This window comes from Cervus canadensis, chromosome 15 (assembly GCF_019320065.1).
Source record: "Cervus canadensis isolate Bull #8, Minnesota chromosome 15, ASM1932006v1, whole genome shotgun sequence".
Classification (NCBI taxonomy): domain Eukaryota; kingdom Metazoa; phylum Chordata; class Mammalia; order Artiodactyla; family Cervidae; genus Cervus; species Cervus canadensis.
The window spans coordinates 14805251-14827868 of NC_057400.1; the positions used below are offsets into that span (position 1 = coordinate 14805251).

At 38.5% G+C, this 22618-nt stretch overlaps 1 non-coding gene across 1 annotated transcript; it reads right to left on the reverse strand.

Moving 5' to 3' along the window:
• Nucleotides 1-4640: 4640 nt before the first annotated feature.
• On the reverse strand, nt 4641-4747 carry LOC122454054. The gene has a single exon (XR_006273275.1). It is a non-coding gene; the product is annotated as a U6 spliceosomal RNA (small nuclear RNA).
• Nucleotides 4748-22618: the final 17871 nt, after the last annotated feature.

The window sequence follows — 22618 nt, forward strand, 5'->3', positions numbered from 1 at the left end:
TCATCTATCAACAAATACATTTTTGGATTTAAAGGGTTGTATGCTACTATAAGTGTTACCACTTTAATTTCTTTTCCAAACTTTTTGTTGCTGGTATGTAAAAATACAGTTGATTTCATGCATTGAGCTTAGATCCAACAACCTGAATAATAAATGTTAATTCTAGATATTTATCTCTAGATTTTTAAAAAGATTTTTCTCTATACACAATTATATTTTCTGTGAGTAATGATAGTTTTATTTTTTCTTTTTCTAAATATTATGATTTTTGGTTTTTTTTATTGCCTCATTGCATTGGTTAAAATCTTATTTTTTATTTTAATGGAAGTAGTGTTAGTAGAATCCATATAGTGTTCCTATTCTCAGGAAGAAAGTTTCAGTAATTGACCATTAAATTAACTTCTCTTTTTAATTTGCTAAGAGTCTTCATCATAAATCAATATTTTATCAAAAGTTTTTCTCTAGTTGTTAAGATCATCGTTTTATTTATCTCCATATTTCTGTGTATGTGTTGAATTATATTGACTATTGCGTGTGTGTGCTCAGTTGCTCACTTGTTTCCAACTCTTTGCAACTTCATGAACTGTAGCCCACCAGGCTCCTCTGTCCATGGAATTTTCCAGGCAAGAATACAGGACTGGATTGCTATTTCCTACTCGAGGGAATCTTACTGAACCAAGGATTGAACTCATGTCTCTTTGATCTCCTGCAGCGGCAGGCAGATTCGTTACCATTGCACCACCTGGGAAGTCCTGTTACTGGTAAATTTTTACTAGCATTCCTGGAATAAACTTCATTTAATTGTGATGCACTATCCGTTTTATATATTACTGAATTCCCTTTTCTGATCTATTAAATGTTTATATGTGTATGTTCATGCTGCATATTGGTCTGTAATTTTCCTTTCTTTTAAATTTTGTAACAGTTTAGCTATCAAGATTATGCTGACCCCACAGAAATATTGGAAAAGGTAGCTTCTTTTTCTATTTCCTGGAAGAGCATATATAAAATTGAAGTTTCTACATTCTTTACTATTTGCTAGAATTCACCAAAGTAACCATCTGGGCTAGGAGCATACTTTGTGGCGAGGTTAAAATAAAACATTTAATTTCTTTAATAGATATATGATATTCTGATTATTCTTTCTTTTTGTGTCAGTTTCAATACATTGTATTCTTTAAGGAATTTATTTCATTTAAGTTGGCATAAAGTTATTTGCAGTCTTATTTTTAAAATATCTATAGGACCTATACTAATGTCTCTTTATTCATTGGTGATATTAGTATATTGTTTCTTTCTCTTTTTACATCAGTCTTTCCAGAGTTCTATCAATTTGATTAATTTTTTCAAGGAACAAACTTTTCATTTTGTTGATTTTCTTTATTGTATTTTGTTTTCTGTTTCTCTTATTTCTGCTTTTATTTTTTATTGTTTCTTTCCTTCTACTTTCTCTGTACTAATTAATTGTATGTGGCATTCTTTTTGTTTTGAGATAGAAACTTGAATCACTGATGAATAGCTTTCTATTTTCTTTCTAATATATGTACTTAAGAATATAAATTTTCCTCTGGGAACTGCATAAATTCTCTCAGTTCTTGTTAATCTGAAGATAAAGGATACTTCTGATGATTATAAAATTACAGGTTGGTAGTTATTTTCTTGATCATCATGTAACTGTTTTCCAGATGTTTTGATATGCCATATTTTCAATGTCATTTAGCTCAATGTTTTCTAATTTCTATTGTATTTCCTTATTTGATTCATGGATTGATTAGAATTTTATTGCTCAATTTTAAAAGCAGTTGGTGCTCTTCTAATTAACTTTTGTATGGGTATTGAGAGAAATTCCACTATGCTTAGAGAGCACACCCTGAATGATTTCAATCCTTTGAAATATATTACAGGTTGCTTTATGACACAGCATATGGTAAATTCTAGTAAATGTTTGATATGCATTTGAAAAACACTGTGTATTCAGTCATTGTTGAACGCAGTGTTCTACATTAAATTTTTAGAATATCTCCAGGTTTTTGCCATTGTAAGCAATGATACAGATACAGTATATATCTTACTATATATATATAACTTTTTGTTCTTGCTAAATTACTTCCTTCAAGTAATTCTCAGGAGTGGCATCATGAGGTCAAAGGGTTAGGAATATCTGTATGGTTCTTCCTGTTTATACATTGCCAGTTATCATGAATGAATTCACAAAATTCCCCACAGTGTTGGGTGTTGTAATTGTTTTGTTAATAAAGTGGATTCTAAATTGTAACTCAAAGTTTGAGTAATTTTCATATCTTTGATAACTAGACAAGATAAATACTTTTCTACATGTTTACTTACTACTTCAATTTCCTCTCATATAAATTGCCTATTCATCTGTTTTACAACCTACCGGGATCTTGATACTTTTAGAATAAATTTGGATGGGTAATTTTATAATGTCAGCAATTCACCCTTGGCTCACATTTGTTGCAAATGTTTTCCCAATTTATTATCTTTTAGTTTTAGCTTTGCTGTTTTTCACCATACACTTATGTTCAGTTTATATAGATTTGAATCTGTTCCTTTGCTTGTGACTACTCTTCTCACTTGGAAACTTTAACAGTGTTTGATTCTTTCCTAGTTGGGTATTTCTTTTTGTTCTTGTAACATTTTTGTTAATATACAGTATACAGCATCACTGTCTAATAGAAATTTAATGCAAGCCACATATGTGATTTAAAATGTTCTATTAGTCACATTCAGAAAGTAAAAATAAACAGATATAATTATTTTAATCATATAATTTATTTGACCCAGTATCCAAAATGCAGGCAGATTTTACTTTGTATGGTTCTGGCATGCATTAATTTCAGTTACCACCATTTAGTTTAATAAAAGTAGTCTTCCAATAACATGGTCTGAATCTCTATTATTCTGATATAATAACTGTGAGTAGTTGCATAAAGTGCAAACTTCACTACTAGACTTTCAGTCCACAAACCTGAACAAGTGAGCATCATTATCAGTGACCAATCAAAACATTTTTTTCTTTCAAAGTCTATTGGTAATTGTTCACTGTACACCTGTTATTCAATTCATGCATAGACAGTGAAGCATGTAGTTGTGTTGCCTTCTTATAGCTCAGTGTTAAACCCACATAACACTTTGCAAAAATGGATAATCATTTAGGGAATTGCCTGATAAAGGGAGAGATCAGCAAAGAAATTTTTAAAAGATACTGTTGGAAGTGAAAGCAGATGTGATGATGAACAATTGTAGGGACTCTGACAATTCTACTGTTCAAGAGACTAGATGAATAGCCTCGGAAATTTAGTGAAGGTGAACTTATTGACAGAAATGATGAATGTGGTTGTGACAGGGAAAAAATATCTGCCTGGATGATCTGTCCATTGGTGTAAGTGGGTGTTCAGGTCCTCAACTATTACTGTGTTACTGTTGATTTCTTCTTTTTGTGGCTGTTAGCATTTACCTCATATACTGAGGTACTCCTGCATTGGGTACATATATATTTACAGTTGTTATATCTTCTTGGATTGATCCCTTGATCATTATGTGGTGTCCTTCCTTATCTCTTGTGACAGTTTTTATTTTAAAGTCTGTTTTGTCTGATATGAGTATTGCTACTCTTGTTTTTTTGGATTTCATTTACATGAAATATCTTTTTTCATCCCCTCACTTTTAGTATGTATTCTGAAGTGAATCTTTTTATAGACAGCATATATATGAATCTTGTTTTTGTATTCATTCAGCCAGTCCATGTCTTTTGAATGGAGCATTTAATCTATTTACATTTAAGGTAGTTATCAATTTGTATCTTCTTATTGCTATTTTCTTAATTGTTTTGGATTTGTTTTTGTAGGTCTTTTCTCTTCCCTTCCTCCATAGTTCTTTTGTGATTTGATGACTATTATTGTGTTTGGGTTGCTTTTTCTTGTGTGTGTGTGTGTGTGTGTGTGTGTCTATTATAGTTTTTTGGTTTGCAGTTTTCATGCGGTTTTGATATAGCAGTCTATTTATATACAAGGCTGTTTTAAGTTGCTAGTCTCTTTAATTTCACCTTCCATTTCCTGCATTTGTATTTTCCTCTTCTTGTTTTTGCTGATTTTGATTTCATATTTGTGTGTGGATGTTTTCCTGCTTTCACTGTGTGTTTTCTTTAATTGGTGAGCTTTCCCGTTTATGATTTTCTTGTTTCTAGTTGTGGTCTCTTTTTTTTTTTTCCTTCTGCCTGGAGAAATTCCTTAATGTTTGTTATAAAGCTAGATTGGTGGTGCTGAATTTTCTACATTTGCTTAACTGTAAAGTTTTGATTTCTCCATCGAATCTGAATGAGAGCCTTGCTGGGTAGGGTATTCTTGGTTGTAGGTATTTCCCTTTCATCACTTTAAACATTATCATGCCACTCCCTTCTGGTCTGAAGAGTTTCTGCTGAAAAATCAGCTGTTAACCTTTTAGGAGTTTCCTTGTATATTATTTGTTGATTTTCCCTTGTTGATTTTAATATATTTGTATTTAACTTTTGTGAGTTTTATTAATATGTGTCTTGATGTGTTCCTCCTTGGAGTACTCCTATATGGGACTCTGACTGAATATTTCAAGTGGACTTGAGTAAATGTTTCCTTTCTCATGCTAAAAATACAGAATGCTTCATGAACTTGTGTGTCATCCCTGCACAGGGACCATGCTGATCTTCTCTGCATCATTCCAATTTTAGTATATGTGCTGCCAAAGTGAGCACTAAAAGTCACGTAATAATCATAACTTCCCTCCATTGATTATTGCAATCATTTTGGCTTACTAAGTGTAGTTTTGGCTTACTAAGTCACTTTTGTGGTTTTGCACTGTCTGTAAAGCAAGGACTGTCTATATTATCATTTCAATAATCAATGTAAAAGTTTGGGATATATTGCATTATTTTTTTCATACAAAGTCTTCAAAATACAATATGCATCTCACACTTACAAAACTGCTCAGATTAGATTAGCTACATTTCAAGTGCTCAGGAGCCACTTAGACCAGTGACTACAGTGTGTATGTGTGTATGTGCGTACTTAGTTGCTCAGTTATGTCTGGCTCTTTGCAACCCTTTGAGTTGTAGCCCACCAGGCTCCTTTGTCCATGGGATTTTTCAGGCAAAAATACTGGAGTGGGTAGCCATTTTCCTCCTCCAGGGTATCTTTCCAACACAGTGACCAAAACCTGCATCTCCTGTGTCTCCTGCATTGCAGGCAGATTCTTTACCACTGAGCCCTCGGGACTATAGCCTCCAATAGCACAAATCTACTCCAGTCTTTTAAAGCCAGAGTTAAAAAGTGTTGGTGTTATATATATGGAATTTAGAAAGATGGTAACGACAACCCTATATGCAAAACAGAAAAAGAGACACAGAAGTACAGAACAGACTTTTGAACTCTGTGGGAGAAGGTGAGGGTGGGATGTTGCGAAAGAACAGCATGTATATTATCTATGGTGAAACAGGTCACCAGCCCAGGTGGGATGCATGAGACAAGTGCTTGGGCCTGGTGCACTGGGAAGACCCAGAGGAATCGGGTGGAGAGGGAGGTGGGAGGGGGGATCGGGATGGGGAATACGTGTAAATCTATTGCTGATTTATGTCAATGTATGACAAAACCCGCTGAAAAAATAAATAAAAGAAAAAAAAAAGTGTTGGTGCTGATGGCAATATGAGTAACTGATTAGAAACTTTCTGTCCAAACAAATCAAAGCTTAAAGGTGGGGAACAATATGGAAATACACTTCTCCTTTGGTGGTAACAAAGATACTAATGTTACTTCAGCTCCCTTTGGAGAAAATAGGCCTTGAATTATTCTCCAAAACTTACTGAAATCAGCCTTGTTGGAACAATAAAGAGCTAGTCTTCCAGGGAAAATAGTGGCTCCTTCGTGCCCCATGTGAGCTGAAGTAGCTTGGCTCATCTTAGCTCTGGGGTGATTTGTGAGAGCTTTTGGCTTAACACATTATCTCTGAAATATCACCAAGAGTCAGAGAGCCTCTGAACAGTGGGCAATAATCTGCTTGGAGTTTTGAAAATACTTTTGCAAGTTAGTGGAGTCAGCAAAGCATTTATTTGATTTCCTCCTCAGCCTCACATTCTGAGAATCCCCAGTAGCCTAATAGTAATGGCAGCAACACCTGCTTAGCTGTCGATTTGCAGTCATCTTTCTTCCTAACACTCCCCAAATGACTACCCTGCTTATTGTCCTAACATCTCTAGATTTTTCTTGGGTGAACAAGATTATAATATCAATTCCCTGCTCTTATCCCACCTCTACCTGAAAGTTGGCCCATAGATATTTGTAAGCAGTTAATATCTGAAGTTAGATGAGGGGTGTGTGTGTGTGTGTATGCATGATTTCAGGCTACTATACTTTCTAACAGATTCCTCATTTATTAGTAAAAGAATACAGCAAAATGGATAAAAGCAGAGTCTTTGAAAGCAAACCAAAGTGAGCTTGCTTTTCCGTGCTATCACTTCCTAGCTATGTAATCTTAATGTATGTTACTTAATATTTTTGTGCCTCAGTTTCCTCATCTATAAAGTGGGAATTATAGTGCCACTGACTTCCTATAGTTGATACAAGAATTCAGTGAGATCAAGAATGTGAAGTCTTAGTCAATGGCTGTCAAATTCTAAATGCCAAAATAGTAACCAATCTTCATTGTTGATATTAGTATTATCATTATTTTGCTATTATGGTTACTACCACTGTTACAATTTTCACTTTAAAGGTGAAAAACAAAATAGAAATAATAAAAGAAAAAGAATCCAACTTCACAAATTGCATTAAGAGTGAAGATTTTCTCAGGCAAAGGGCATCTTGGCAAAACAATGATATACTACGCCAACAGTCTGCAAAACATCTCAAAGATCCTCTTTTCTGAAATCCACCATATCTTCTGACAGTCTCCTTCAGGACAAATCCCTCTGCTTTTCCTCAAAGCTCCAGCTTATTCTTGCATCTTCTTCACTTCTCTGCTTCCCTCACTGTGACTGCAGCTTCTCATCTCTAATTATGTTTATTACTCTTTGGCTCACTGATACATTTATATGGTACAGAATTGTAAAGGCACAAAAGGTAGCCATAATATATTTCTCCCATCTTTATTCACTATAATCCAGATTCACAGAAGCAACCACCAAGAATATTCTATTAATAGACAGAAAATACACACAACACAGTTTCTTTTTTAAACCACTACACTCTGCCTTTTCAATTCATAAAACTTGGGTATTGCACCCTACTAGTACCTCAGAGATTACCTCATCCTCTGTAACAGCTATGTTTTTTCCGTTGGATGGAACAAATGTAATTTATCTAATTCTCTATAGAAAGACATTTAAATTGTTTCAATGTTTTATTATCATAAATAATGCTGCAGTAAGTAACTAATTACACATATAATTTTACTCATCTGTAAGATAAATTCCTAGAAATTTAATCATTGGCTCAAAGGTACATTTTTGGCACATTTTAGATCTACATTTTTGTAAATTCAGCCAAATTATCCTCCGTGAAGGTTTTGCTAATTTATCCTCTTGTTAGCAATGTTAAAGAGTATCAGTTACCCACACACTCAGCCCACATAGCTTGTTTTAAATTGCATGACATTTTCCATGCTTTTTCTTAGGCAAAATCTTAACTTTTTCAGTACTACATCTCCAGCCATTTATTCTTATGGGAAAATGTTTTCCCTCAGTGCAATATTTGCAATCAGCTTATGGCATCCATATTGTCTTCTATCTGTAGCCTTGAACCACCAACCCTCCTTTTTCTCCTCTGTGCTTGTAAGGATCTCCTCCACATTACCCCTGGGATGTGTATTATCTGGGTCAGTCTGTTTAGTGCTGGGAAACCTCTAAGTGGCCTGGGAGCAAGTAGCTTAGGTTGGGGTGGGACTCCCATCTCCCACCTAGAGTCTGAAGCACCTTTCAAGGGAGGTAGACAACCTTTGCTAAACCCATCTCCTTGGCAGTTTAGCCAAATATCATTGACTAAATAGTGGCATATGTCTGCATGGGAAGACCATACATCCCTGAAAAACAAAAGAACAATTGCATGTATCAACATGGTTGGATCTCAGAGACACATGCCAAGCATAAAAGCAAGTCACAGAAAACGTCCTGCATAATACCATGTCTACTAGGTTCTATGAGCAAACCAACTTATGCAATGTTTATTAATATACACATGCACGGCAAAACTATGCAAATTGTAAGAGAATGATAAATAGAAACTCACGATTGCGGTATCATGAGAGCAAAGGGATGAGGCAGGATGATCTAATTAGGAAGGGGCACATAGGAGGCTCAGAGTTTTAGGGGATAGTCTCCTTTTTAAGTTATATGGTGGGCTCCTGGGTGTTCATTTTATCCCTCTTAATGACTTCTATGCTACTCATTCTTTAGTGAAGTATAAAGTATAAACTGAAGTATAACCTGAAAAGAAGGTCTGGTCATGGTATATTAAGTAAGGAAAAAGAGATAACAGAACAATGTGTACATTATAACCCTGCCTTGAACAAGATACGCATACACTCATACACACACACACATATATAGCCACACTAAAATTCTAGCTAGATATTGAGCAAAACCATGTTAAGAAGTGTGTGGGTTGCGGAATTATAACTTTTAAAAAGCTTTTCTTATTTTTTGATATGTATTTCCTAATTTCCAACAGTAAACTTTTTTGTAGCGAGAAAATATTTCAGAATATTTTTTAAAATAATGTAATGTACTAAATGCTACGACTAAGGGGGTAATACTAGTTAACTCTTGCTGAGCTTACCCCAGTTCTTACCTGAGCCAAGTTCTGTGTCAGTCACACTACAATCATTTTCTTGTTCTGTCTTCATGGAAAGAATCTGTGATTAGCAATGGTCGCCCCATTCCACAGGGGAGAGAGCAGACAGCCCGAGAGGTTAGGTACTTGTGCATGAGTGTTAAGTCGCTTCAGTCGCTTCCGACTGTTTGCACCTCTATGAACCGTAGCCCGCCAGCCTCTGTCCACGGGATTCTCCAGGCAAGGATACTGGAGTGGATTGCCATGCCCTCCTCCAGGGGATCTTCCCAACCCGGGGATCGAACTTGCCTCTTTTACTTCTCCTGCATTGGCAGACAGGTTCTTTACCACAAGCACCATCCGGGAAGCGCAAGGGGTTAGGTAACTAAACTCACAATCACAAAGCCAGTCAGTGGCAGAGCCTAGAATCAACTGTCTGTCTTCCTATTTGGTGTGTACCTTAGTGAAACAGTGTGCACCCCACACTGGCCCAGGGAAGCCCTAGGAACTATACAGTGTCAACAGGGGTGAAGGATATGATTTTGCTTTACTTTTCAAGCTAATAAATTACTTTGTTACTTTTTCATGGATGTTGGCAGGAGACATGAGACTCTTGGGTAAGAGACAAAGGTCTTTAGCCATCACAGCCAGGAAAATGTGAACATTCTGTTGGTTTGTGTCTCTTCTCCTGTTTCCACTCCCAGGCTCCCTAGCGCACACAGTTGGATCAGATGAATGTCTGCAAACGTGGTAAGTGGTGGTATAGGAAAGGAACACTGAGCTTGGAGGATTCACCACCTTTATAGCACTCGGAAACAAGTGTGCTTTTTATGGAACAGGTCACCTCATCCCTCAAGTTGCTCTGTGCAAACACAGTCCTGAAAAGTGTATCAAAAAAAGATCAGTCAGGGCCTTGAGACCTTGGTATATCCAGCAAGAGTGTGCAGGGCCCATGCAGGTTGCTCCCTGACATTACCCAAGACCCCTCAAGTTGCAAATTACAGAAACCCAGCTTAAACTTGTTTAAACAAAATGAAACCAAAAAATAAAAAGAAGATATAGGGAAATATGTCAACTCACAAAACTCCTCTCTCTCTTTTCTCTCTGCTCCCTTTTCCTCTGTGTTGTCTCCACTCACCTCTAGGCACTTCCCTTGTGACCGGAAGAGGGGTGCCATCACCAACCCCAAAACAGAGCGTGCCTTTTCCAACCCTTCTAAGAAACATCTGGGAATCAAGTCTCGATGGCTTGGCCGGGATTGGGTAATCAGTCCATCCTAAACCAATTACTAGGTCCCGGAGATACAGTGCTCTGCATCCCTGAGATCTCCGCCTTCTTCCAGAGCGAAGGGTGGGAGCAGTCCCACCCAATCATGTGGACCAAAAGGGGGATCTACCCCCCAGGAAGCCAGTGCTATTAACAGACGACAAAGGAGCGAATACCTTTGTTATCTCTCAAACATTGCAAATAACAAGCAGTAAGCTAAGGTACTGGGCTCACGAGATGAAACATAAGCTGTTCCGATATGATTCGCGTAATTCCATGTAACTCAGTGGTGTTTCTGCAGAAATGGTGCCCGGCTGCTGGTACTCCCTGTTACTTCTGACATTCAAGGCAGTTATCAGAAGATTGGAGCAGTTTGATTGCACCCAAATGCAGTATGCGTGGGCACTTGCCAATACAGAAAGGGGGAAAAGAGAAAAAGAACAAGGAAACTGTTTCAAGCTAATGGGTTTATAATTGATATCAATGCCCTCTTTCAGTTTGAAGCTTTTCTTCTGAACTCTCCTCACTTGAAGAGCCAGGAATAATGTTCCAATATGATGACACCCAAGGGGAAAAAAATCAATAGGTAGGAAAATGATCTAAATGCCCAGGGTTGCTTTTGTTAGAATACACTATTTGGGATGAAAAGTCAGTTTACCTTGATAGTGGTTTAGGGATCCTCACCTGTAGGTAGTGGAAAGAAAAAAAAAAATTGTACTGCTTCCAATGTTTGGGCTAAGTTGAGACTCTTTAGGAGAAATGGTGATTGTCCAATTTCTCCTTCATGACTACCTCCACTTACACCACCACCCTCTTCCATTTTCAATAAAGTAGTTCCGAAATTGGTTACAAGTATAAATGATGGCAGATGAGAATCACTGACTCAGAGCCCCCGTCCCTCATGTGTGTTCCAATCACAGAAGAGATGGGGACTGAGGATGTCACTCACAGGCAGTCCTTCCTAGCAAAGATGTCCTCAGTAAAGGCCTAGGGCAGAACATGTGTGCGTATATGAAACATACACGACTATAGCATCGGCATGCCCCCCCCCAAATAGATGTTGATTTGAGCTAAATTCAATAGCAGAACAGCCCTGATTTTTCTTCTCTAACACTTGATGCTATTTCTCCAACTTCTGCCAATCAAGTAAAAATGCAAATATTGTCATTTCAAGAAAATGAACTTTTGTAATTAAAGAGAATGACTTGTCTAGAGGAAGTCCATCACAGATGTCAAAAGCCATTATTGCCTGTTCATCAATCTGAGTATCCCCTCCTTCCCATCTCACCACCTGAAGCCTAATTAACAGAACCCATGTCATTCTGCCCAGCTCACATTGTTTATCATGGATGCCCATTCCAAGGAAATTCTCATCCTAGAGCAAAAGTTGTTGGAGAACAAGGACCATGTACTAGTTATCTATGGCTGCAAATACCACCCCCCCTAAACTTAGCAGCTTCAAAAAGAAAACATTTTTTATCTCGTGGTTTCCAAGGGTCAGGAATCCAGGTGGCTTCTCTGGGTATCTGTCTCAGGGCACCTCCTACAATCAAAGCTGTAATGAAGGGTCAACTAGAGCTTAAGGTCTAACATGGAAAGAGATTAAGCTCCCTTGCATGTCTATTGACAAGACACACTGGATGTTGACAAAAGACATCAATTCCTTCCTGCATGGATCTATTTATGGGGTGGCCCACAACATGGCAGCTGACTTTCCTCAGTGGTCTTATCATAACCTAATATTAGAAATGGCATTCCATCACTTTTGCCATATTCTCTTTGCTAAAAGTGAGTCACTAGGTCCAGCCTATACCCAAATGGAGCAGATTCAGAAGATCATAAATTCCAATAGACATAGGAAATTGCCCAAGGAGGTAGGGATCACCTGGGCTTTCCTTGAAGCTTCATTCAAGCAATCCATCTCAGTCACATGGGTGTGCCTAGCACCTAATACAAAGTTAGGCAAATGGTAGGCTCAATTATAATTGTTTTACCAGAAGTAATCCAGTCCAAAAGACTCACACCAAGGAGAGTAGAATATATATAAGGAATAAACAAAGAAACGTGTGGTGGATATGACTTTCATTCCACCAACTCAAGCAAGTGAGAAGTACAAAGTTGCCTGTAACTCAGTTTGTTTTATCTGAGCCCTCATCCTGCCAGAATGGCAAAGATGTGATCTCACATGGTAGGAATCTACTTCTCCTTTGCCCAGGGTGTTGTTTTTTCTTTTTTTAATTCAAGAGATATTACTTAGTGCCGAGGCCATGAGGGTGGGGGTAGAGGGAAAGCACCTCCTGTTCCTTGAGTCACAGGTATTAACCAAAATGTGCCTTACCCCACTTGCTTCTCTGTCCACATCTTATTCTTATGAATAAGATTCTTATTCATGTAGCCCCTTTGGGGCTGCACTTCTCTGTTCTATTTATGACCCATTGTGAAATTTCTGAGCAGAACAGAACACAAGATTCTCAGCCAGGTTTCCTGTGGCCTATGTTGTGAGAAATCCTGCTCAGACATAACCCATGTAGGCCCTTGCAGCCTCCCTGGACTATTGCCGTGGAGGAAGGTTGCAAACCTGCTCTCCAGCTTCCCCCAAATTTCTGTGGCTGCACGGGACCCCAGGCCCTGCCTTTGAAGTAGGGTGCATAAGTCAACTTCTCTGACTTGTTGACTTTCTGCTGTCACCTCTTCCCTCTGAATCTAAACCTCAGCCCAGAGGATCCTTTTCTAGTCTGGAGAAAGGAGAGTAGGGGGAAGAACCTCTCCTCTGGTGACCCTGGGCATTTTTCCTCAGAGGCATTCCCACTTTCTCCATCTTCATGCTTTCCTATTATCCCCCAACCCTACCCAGGGCACCCTACCCACTCTTGTTCATGGGTCAGGATTCAGAAATATGAAGCCAGGGACTGGCAAGCTAGCCTGCCCTTTCAAGCTGTTCCTGAGGCAATGAACACAAAATGGAATCTGGTTTGTGAGAAGGGAGAAAAGAGAGAAAAGAAGGGGGAACTAGAGGGATTTTTAAAGCTGTGAATCTTAAAAGAAAAAAAAAAAGTACTATTTTCCATAAAGGCAAATAGTTTGCACCAAGCTAGAAGCCTAGAAAATACCAACTGATACTGAAAAAGAAAATAAAGACCCAGGGACCCAAAGGGCACATGAAGATGAAAGCAATGTCAGTTACGTGGGCAAGTGAGACGTTGGAGAGAGAAAAACTGTATACTCCTCTCTCTCTCCTAGCTGTCTCAGCCTCACTTCTTATGGGCCTGTGGCCCATCGCCTTTGGCAACTCCTGCCATCAGAAAGAAAGAACTCCTGTCCCAGAAACAAACTCCTGGGCCCTGGCATCTCTTGAGTGTTCCATGATTTGGGCACACTTCTGAGAGTGTGCACACCTCCTACTTGTTCCAGAGGAAGGGAAGCCCACGTAGACTCTTGCCTCTCTGAAAATAGATGACCCTCTAGAAGAGTCTGGGAATCTTATTAGGTATCAAGCACATTAGTATTAAAGAGGGCTTCTTAGGTGGCTCTGTGGTGAAGAATCCACGAGCCAATGCAAGAGATGAGGGAGATGTAGTTTCAATCCCTGGGTTGGGAAGATTCTCTAGAGGAGGAAATGGCAACCCACTCCATTACTCTTGCCTGGAAAATCCCATGAACAGAGGAGACTGGTTGGCTCAGTCCATGGGGTTGCAGAGAGTCAGACACAACTGAGCACATCCACATTAGTATTAATGTGGAAATGGTGCACTAATGACAAAAATATACTTAAATTATTGACCTACTTCTTTTCAAGTTTCTCCTTAATTCTCATATCCAAAAGTTAGCTATCACTAATTTTATAACTGATAAAGAAATGTGGACTGGCAAGACAGGGGGTTGAGACTTGAGCTCAAATATTTTTATGCTAAAATCAGTGATCTTTACATTAAAATATGGCAAAATGGATCTTTTCAAGTAAAAGAGAATAAAAAACTAAACATCTCTCTGGGCAGTTGTAAGCAATTAGCATATTTCATTCTTTTATTCAGTAGAGCTCCTTGACTCATAAAAAAATGATAATTTTTCATTTCTTCACTTTGTTTCAAATATAAAGAAAAGTGGTAGCAGCAGAGAAGATCAGAATGTTTTGTAAGTTTTGTTTGCTTGTTTTCTGTTTTTATAAAGACTGGTAATTGGAGGTGTCAAAGAAAAAATGTTACAGTACCTCTGTGGCTAATTTGTTCATCTGAGTATTACTGCCAATTAGCTCAATTGTTAGATCATTTTGGGAGCAAGGATTTCGAAGCTAGGTGAGACAATCAGCATGGTTGGCCTGAGACGGCAGGGCAGTGACTCAGTATGGGATTTCCTTCTCCCACAAGAAAATCAGGTTATCACAAGCACTGGATTGATTGTGGGCTAATTCTCAGGGGCCAGTACTGGCCAAACGTCCTTCTTCTGAGGCTGAGGCATTCTGTACACAAAGAAGGAATGCTCTGATGGAATACATAAGAGGGACTTCTATGTTGACCAGAGGTTCTCAGCATGGGAGCCATTGGGCAAACGATACAACAATGCCATAAATATATGACACATGACTGAAGACAGCGTACTTAGCATTTCTCCATGTTATGGCTTCTGGCTTCTGGATGTTATACAGATGCAACTGTGAATTGATAAAATACAAATTCACATGAAAGCATCATCAAATTCATAATAGTTTTTGTCCTTGTGTACTTAGGCAATAAATGATTACTATTAATAAAAAAGTACAATTTTTACCCTTTGAGGAGCCAACAATAATATTTTGTATTATAGAGGGATCTCGATGTTCAAAACTGTTGGACATCACTGAGGAAAGTTATCCAGATGATCCATCCTCACATTTTGTAAACAAAAGGGTGAATACTGATCCTGGAATTCTCTCCGAGCTGATCTGCAGATTAACACAATCTCTATCAAATATCAATAACCTCAAACGTATGGATGACACCACTCTAATGGCAGAAAGTGAAGAACTAAAGAGCCTCTTAATGAAGGTGAAAGAGGAGAGTGAAAAAGCTGGCTTGAAACTCAACATTTGAAAAACTAATATCATGCATCCAGTCTCATCACTTCATGGCAAATAGATGGTGAAACAATGGAAACAGTGACAAATTTTATTTTCTTGGATTCCAAAATCACTGTGAATAGTGACTGCAGCCATGAAATTAAAAGATGCTTGCTCCTTGGAAGAAAAGCTATTAAAAAGCAGAGGTATCACTTTGCCAACAAAGCTCCATCTAGTCAAAGCTATGATTTTTCCAGTAGTCATATACAGATGTGAGAGTTGGACCATAAAGAAGGCTGAGTGCCTTGATACTTTTGAACTGTAGTGCTAGAGAAGATTCTGGAGAGTCCCTTGGACAGCAAGGAGATCAAACCAGTCAATCCTAAAGGAAATCAACCCTGAGTATTCACTGGAAGGACTGATGCTCAAGCTAAAGCTCCAGTATTTTGACCACATGATGTGAAGAGCCGACTCATTGGAAGACACTGACGCTGGCCAGGAAAGATTGAGGGCAGGAGGAGAAGGGGACAACAGAGGATGAGACAGTTGGATGACGTCACTGACTCAATGGACATGAGTTTGAGCCAACTCTGGGAAATAGTGAAGGACAGGGAAGCTTGGCATGTTGTAGTCCATGGGGATGCAAAGAGTCAGATATTACTGAGTGGCTGAACAACAGCAATCAAAAATCCCAGATGACTTTTTTTTTGCAGAAATTAACAAACTTCTTAAAATCCAAAATAACCAAAACAGTCTTGAAAAGGAAGAATAAAGTTAGAAGACTCCCACAATTACAAAATTTATTACAAAACTTCAGTAATGAAGACAGTGTGGTAGAAACATAAGGATAGACATATAGATCAATGGAACAGAACTCACAATCAAGGAATAAACTCATATTTGCAGTTGATTGACTTTCAACAAAGATGTAAAGACAATTCATGGGGAAAGAATAGTCTTTTCAACAAATAACATCATAGCCAAAAACTTTAAATTGGGCCCCAACCTCACACTATATACAAAAATTAACTTAAAATGGATGATAGACCTAAAGGTAAAAGCTAAAGCTATAACACTCTTAGGAAAAAAAATAGGAATAAATCTTTGTGATATTGGATTAGGCAATGGTTTCTTAGATATGGCACCAAAAGCATAAGTGAACAAAAAAAATACATAAATTAGACATCGACAAAATTACATCTTGTTTTTACTTCTAAGTATATCATCAAAAAAGTGAAGAGCAACCCACAGAATGAGAGAAATATTTGCAAATCATATCTGATCAGTGACTATGATCAAGAGTATAAGTATATAAAGAACTCTTAATTCAACAATAAAAAGACAACTCAAATTTTAAAATGGACAAAGGATATGATAGACATTTCTCCAAAGAAAGCATACAATTGGCTAGTAAGCCCTTGAAAAGATCAATCTTATTCATCATGAGGGAAATGCAAATCAAAACCACAATAATATACCACTTCACACCCAGTTAGATGGCTAGAGTCAAACAGATGGACAATAAGAAGCATTAGCAAGAATTTGGAGAAAGAGGAAATTTCATACATTGTTGCTAAGCTTGTGAAACAGTGCCATTGCTTTGTGAAACAGTTTGCTAGTTCCCCAAAATGTTCAACATATACTTACTGTATGACCCAGCAATTCCACACCTAGTTATATACTTAAGAGGACGGAAAACTTAAAGTCATACAAAGCAAATGTTCATAGCAGCATTAACCGTAATAGTCAAAAAGTGGAGATGACCTTAATATCCATCAACTGATGAATAAGAAGAATGTGGTATATTTACACAATGGAATATTGTTTGACAATAAAAATAAAGTGTTGATCCATGCTGTAATATGGATGAACCTGAAAAATAGTATACTTGGTGAATGAAAGAAGACAGTAACAAAAGGCCACATATTATTCTGCCTATATGAGATGTCAGGAATGGGCAAATCCATAGAGATAGGTATTAAATTTGTGGTTGCCAGGGGTTAGGGTGTTGGCTGCTAATAAACACTGTGTTTCTCCTGGGATGATGAAAATGTTGTCAAATTCAATAATGGTGATGAGTGTAATAATTCTGTAAATATATAAAAAAAAAATCACTGAATTATACAGAGGTGGGCAAACATCTGTAAGGAGCCAGATGGTAAATGTCATAGGTGTTGTGGGTCATATGATCTTTGTTACAGCTCTTCAGCTCTACCGCCATAGAGGGAAAGTAGCCATAAGCCATGTGTAAATGAATGAATATGGTTGTGTTCTAGTAAGACTTTATTTACAAAAACAGGCAGCAGTCTTCAGCCCTCAGATGTAGTTTGCCAATCCTTTCTGTAGATAGTGAGGTCTTTGAGATGGGCCATGCTTCATTCACCTTTGTGTCCCCTGACGGCCTCATCAGTATGTGGTACTTAGTACATCCTTACTTGAATTAAACAGAAATCCCCTTGCACCATCTATCTCCCTTCCATGGACAAACGGAGTTGCTAGGATTTCTTGTCCTGTTTGGCTTCTGGCAGCATGTGGAAATGTAGTGACCAGATATCCTCTGGTTGAGTATGGAAGAAGTCCTATAATTTGCAGACAGCTGGGCATAAGATCAAAAAGAAAGGGATGGAAATAGGATAAGAGCAAGTGTCAGTGGAGTGATGGAGATTAAAACACAGAGCCCACTGAACACTTGAGTTACCTCATCTAGAGTCTTCCTGGAATAGCAGCACTGCTCAGAGGAAAGAACTCTGGCCTAAATGTCCCAATAACTGCTCTGCTTCCAGCCACAGCCTTAGGGCAAACCCACAGGTTTCTAGTATAGCTATTAGTAGTCCGTGGTTCTCCTCTGCGAAAGGACCTTGACCTATTGCTCTAAACTTAGTTAAGGCTCTGTCACAGTCTTCACGTAGGAAAGTCTTTACCACTTGCCACATTTATCCAACTTATCCAAAAGGAGGAATGGCAAATTCTTTGCAACATCTGCCATCCTGACTTAATAGGGTTGCTTTGAAGTGTGCACATCCCAAAACTGTTTGCTCTAGCACAGGCTCTGGGGAGAGATGGAGCAATGAGATTGTGTTCCATTAAGGATGGTGAGAGGAAATAGGGCACATAGTCCCTCTCTAGACTTTCCCAGTGATGAATGATGGGGATGCTCCATTGATCACTGATGTGCCTCTGCATTCACAGGTTTCAGCTTTCTCCGAATAACTCAGCCTTGTTCTTCTCTCTTTAGGAAGACACCCCAGAGTGAGTAATAAGGACAAGCTTTGAGTCGTCACCCAGTAGTGGGGATAGATGCCAGTCATTCCCATCCTCTAATTTATTTAGAGCTTAATGACCTCAGCACAGTGAAGACAATTGAACCTGAAGACAATTACAGATAAATAACTACTAATTTCTATAACAGCATCTTACAGTTGTTTGATACTCAAGTAGACATTGGGGAAACATTAGGAAATATAACACAGTCTTCTCTGCAGGAGAACATGTCAGATGGAAATAGTGTTATAAGCTGTGCTTTTATTTTTACACAAGGCTATTGTACACTTTTTTATGTCCAGAAAGCCAGAATATGATATTTGGAAGATATGGTTATTTTAACATATTGATGTGTGTCTTTTATTGCCTTTTTAAAGTTTCAAGCACTAGAGGGAAAAGTCAGCAGATGTGTTAGGCACTGAGCAAGAAGGGATAAAAGAAGTGTTTCTATCTGGTGTGCCCCTCAAGCCCTTTGGAACAAGGATAAATGGGTATTGCCCACCTGGGTCACAAGATGACAAGTGGAACCAAAAAGTCTATCTTAGTTCAAAATGAATACACATAACCCATAATAATTCTGCATGGCTGTGATGCTCTAAAATTACCAGCCTGGCTCCTTGCTGCATTCCAGTGCATTTTAGAAATTGGTCCTGAAGGAATCGGGTAGGGAAAAAGTATGGACACAGTGATAGAGCCTCCCCACTGAAGATGGGAAGTAGTTTGCAAATATTTTTATTTATAGAGTTTCCAGCTTGCAGTAAACACCCATGTCAAGAATTTTACTTCCAAAGATTAAAAAGACAACAAAGCCCAAGCCTATATTGTTAATGCACTTTCAGCTACAAGTAACTGAATTTACTGAAAAGCTCACACAAAAAGTTAACACATTAACACATTAACAAGAAGACCAGGGGCAGAAAGGGGACCAAACCTGTTGTATTAGAGTTCCAGCCCCACATCTCTGTAACTTTCTCATTCTTTCCATTCCTCCTGTGATGGCTTCATTAACAGGCTTTGTAGAAAAATAACAATAGGTCGTCAGGTCATGTGGGCAATGACTGTTGAAAGGAAAAGGACTTTTTTAGGATCAAGAAACTATAGAGGCAGAGAATTATACTCAATATTTTGTAATAACCTATAAGGGAAAAGAATCTGAAAAAGAATGTATGTGTGTGTGTGTGTGTGTGTGTGTGTGTGTATACTGTAACTGAATCACTTCACTATACACATGAAAGTAACACAAAGTTGTAAATCAATTATACTTGTTTCAAAAGTGGAAAAAACAAAAAAGGAACCATACATATCCGCATTGCAGGATCACCCTCATGCTTCATTGGCCAAAACTAAGCCACATATTCCTTCCATAATCAGTATCTACCCCTGGGAACTGGGGTCACCTTTCTACAAATCACCTAGAGTAGAGATGTATACCTGGTCAGAATCTGTTAGGAAGAGAAATAAAAAATAGTAGATAACCAACAACATGCTCTGCAAACAGATCACTGTGTCAGGCCTGGGTCAAGTCTCCGCCTTTCAAACCCTACAGCAATAGTTAATTAACAAATCTTCAGGCTTGATTGTTCTTACCCCTAACCCCACTAGCTTTAGGGCCAGTTCTGACCTAAAATGGTAACTCTGTAGGCAGGAGGTCACCTGTTTTGGTTACCCATTGCTGCATAACAAAGGGCCCCAAACTTAATAACCTGAGGCAACAATCACTTGATTTGTTCACAAAGCTATAAGGCAGGAAATGGCAAGGATACAATGGAGAAGATTCGTTTCTGCTCCATGATATCTGAAGCTTCAGATGGGGGACTGGCCAACTGGGGGACTTAGCGTTTGGTTCTTGGCTGAGTTCCTTGGTTGTCCTCCACGTTGAGAGCCTACACGGCGAACTTGGGCTTCCTCACAGCATGGTGGCTGCAGAGTTCAAAGAGGGAGAATTCTAAGTGTGTAAAGTCAACGAGCAAGTGCTTATCAGAGCTCTAGTTAATCAGATTTGCTGACATCTCATCGGCCAAAGCCAGTTAGTTATCTGGCTGAGCCCAGAGTCACTACTATGGGAAGGATCACACAAGAGTGTGAATACTGAGACACATGGCTTCCTAGGGACCATAAGCATAACAGTTAGCGCAATCTGGCTCATCTGAGAGTCCTGTCCAGACCCAATCCTGTGCCCCAGTTCTGACCATTGTATGTCTGCTGTCTCCCGTGAACTGTTACCTTAGCAGCTTTCTCTGTACTCAAAACCTAAGCCACAGATAACCCATAAAAAGCAGCCACACCTACCTTTTCTTAACTCAGGAATTTCTCCAGACCCTACCTCTTTCTTTCCTCTTTGAGCATCTTCTCTCTCATCTGCTTCTCTTCTGGGTGTGTGTGCTCAACCACCAAGTCTCTTCTATCTACAAATGTTACCATGTCCACCCTCTCTGCCTAGACTCTTCCAATGACAACTACTACTTAGGACAAGCTGTTTGATTTTTATTACTGGGTTTCAACCCAGATGCTGCCCCTGAGACTGCATTCTTATTGCTATGTACCATCTGAGCTTCTGGGTCCAGCATCTTAGACCCTGCTTGGCTGAGGGTAATACCCAGATATGTATATTTGCCTCATGATCCTGAGTCTTTGACTTGGAACCCATTTAAGACCCTAGTTTCTCTGGAATTATTGGCTTCCCCTTCTCTCTCTATAGGACTTGAGTCCCATCCGCAAGCTCAGGAAATGGAGACTTTGCTAATGGCTAACACACTTCCATGGTACTCACAACTACCTGTCTTCTAAGATGCCAGCACCCCCAGGGCCAGGGATCTCTGTCACTTTACACCACTTGCCTGAAAGAGCACTCCTGCTTGTGTCATGCATTAACAGAATACTTGAACCAGCTTAAGCAGGAGATGAGGATTTGGGAACTCAGAAATAATAGATTCCAGGACTGGAACATAGGACCTGCTTTCTAGTCCTGCCTTCCACCCATGTTGTCTTAAAATCTTGGCTTCACCTTTACTCCCTAAAGAAAGTTTTTTCTAAGGGCAGGAACCACAGCCACCAGCAGCCATGGAATCTCTAGTGAGTATGAGTTTCAGTGCCTGAATAAAAATTCCTTCTCTTTCTGCTATCAATAAAGAGAGGAGAAAGATGGAAGTTTATAGCTTCTTTTAATTTTATTTTTTACTGAAGCATAATTGATTTATAGTGTTAATTAATTATGGTTAATTTCAGATGTACAGCAAAAGTGATTCAGTTATACATGCATATATATATATATATATATATATATATATATATATATAGTGTGTGTGTGTGTACCTATATCTATCTATATATATATACCTTTTAAGATTTTTTTCATTATATGTTATTACAAGATATTGAATATTGTTCCCTGTGCTTATATAGTCGGTCCTTTTTATCTATTTTATATATAGTAGTTTGTATCTGCTAATCCAAAACTCCTAATTTATCCTTCCCTCCACCTCTTTCTCTTATGGTAACCATAAATTTGTTTTCTATGTCTGTGAGTCTATTTCTGTTTTGTAAATAAGTTGTATAATTTTTAGGATTCCACATATGAGTGATATCATATGGTATATTTGTCTTTCTCTTTCTGCCTTATGTCACCTATTATGATATTATTAATCTCTAAATCCACTTGTGTTCCTTGGAATGGCATTATTTCATTCTTTTTTTTTAAATTTTGTTCTTCTCTATGGCTGTACTTTTGCTTCTCTTCCCGTCTTGTTTTGGCCTGTAGAGGAGGAGACTGGAAGCAGGAATGGAGAATAAGCAGGTCAAGCCCACAGGACCCCCAGGTCCTGGGAGCTCTCAGAGTGTTCCCAGGTGGGGCCAAGACCCATGAAGCTGCCCCACCTTCAAGAGGCTTGGGAGAGATTTTTGCAGACTTGGTTACATATGTAAATCGAAAAACCTCTACCCAAGACCTTAGGAGTCAGATAAGTTTTATAACTTTTCAGATTTTACAAACATAATATAGGGTATATATTATATATCCCTACCAGTGGAGTGTAGAGCAATACTCCATCATCCAACTCAAGCAATCTTTTACGGTAAAATGTAGTCTAGGTAAAATGTAGCCTGGAAAAACAAGTAGTCTAGGCCTAGACAACATATTAAATAGCAGAGACATTACTTTGCTGACAAAGGTCAGTCTAGTCAAAGCTATGGTTTTTCCAGTAGTCATGTATGGATGTGAGAGTTGGACTATAAAGGAAGCTGAGCACCA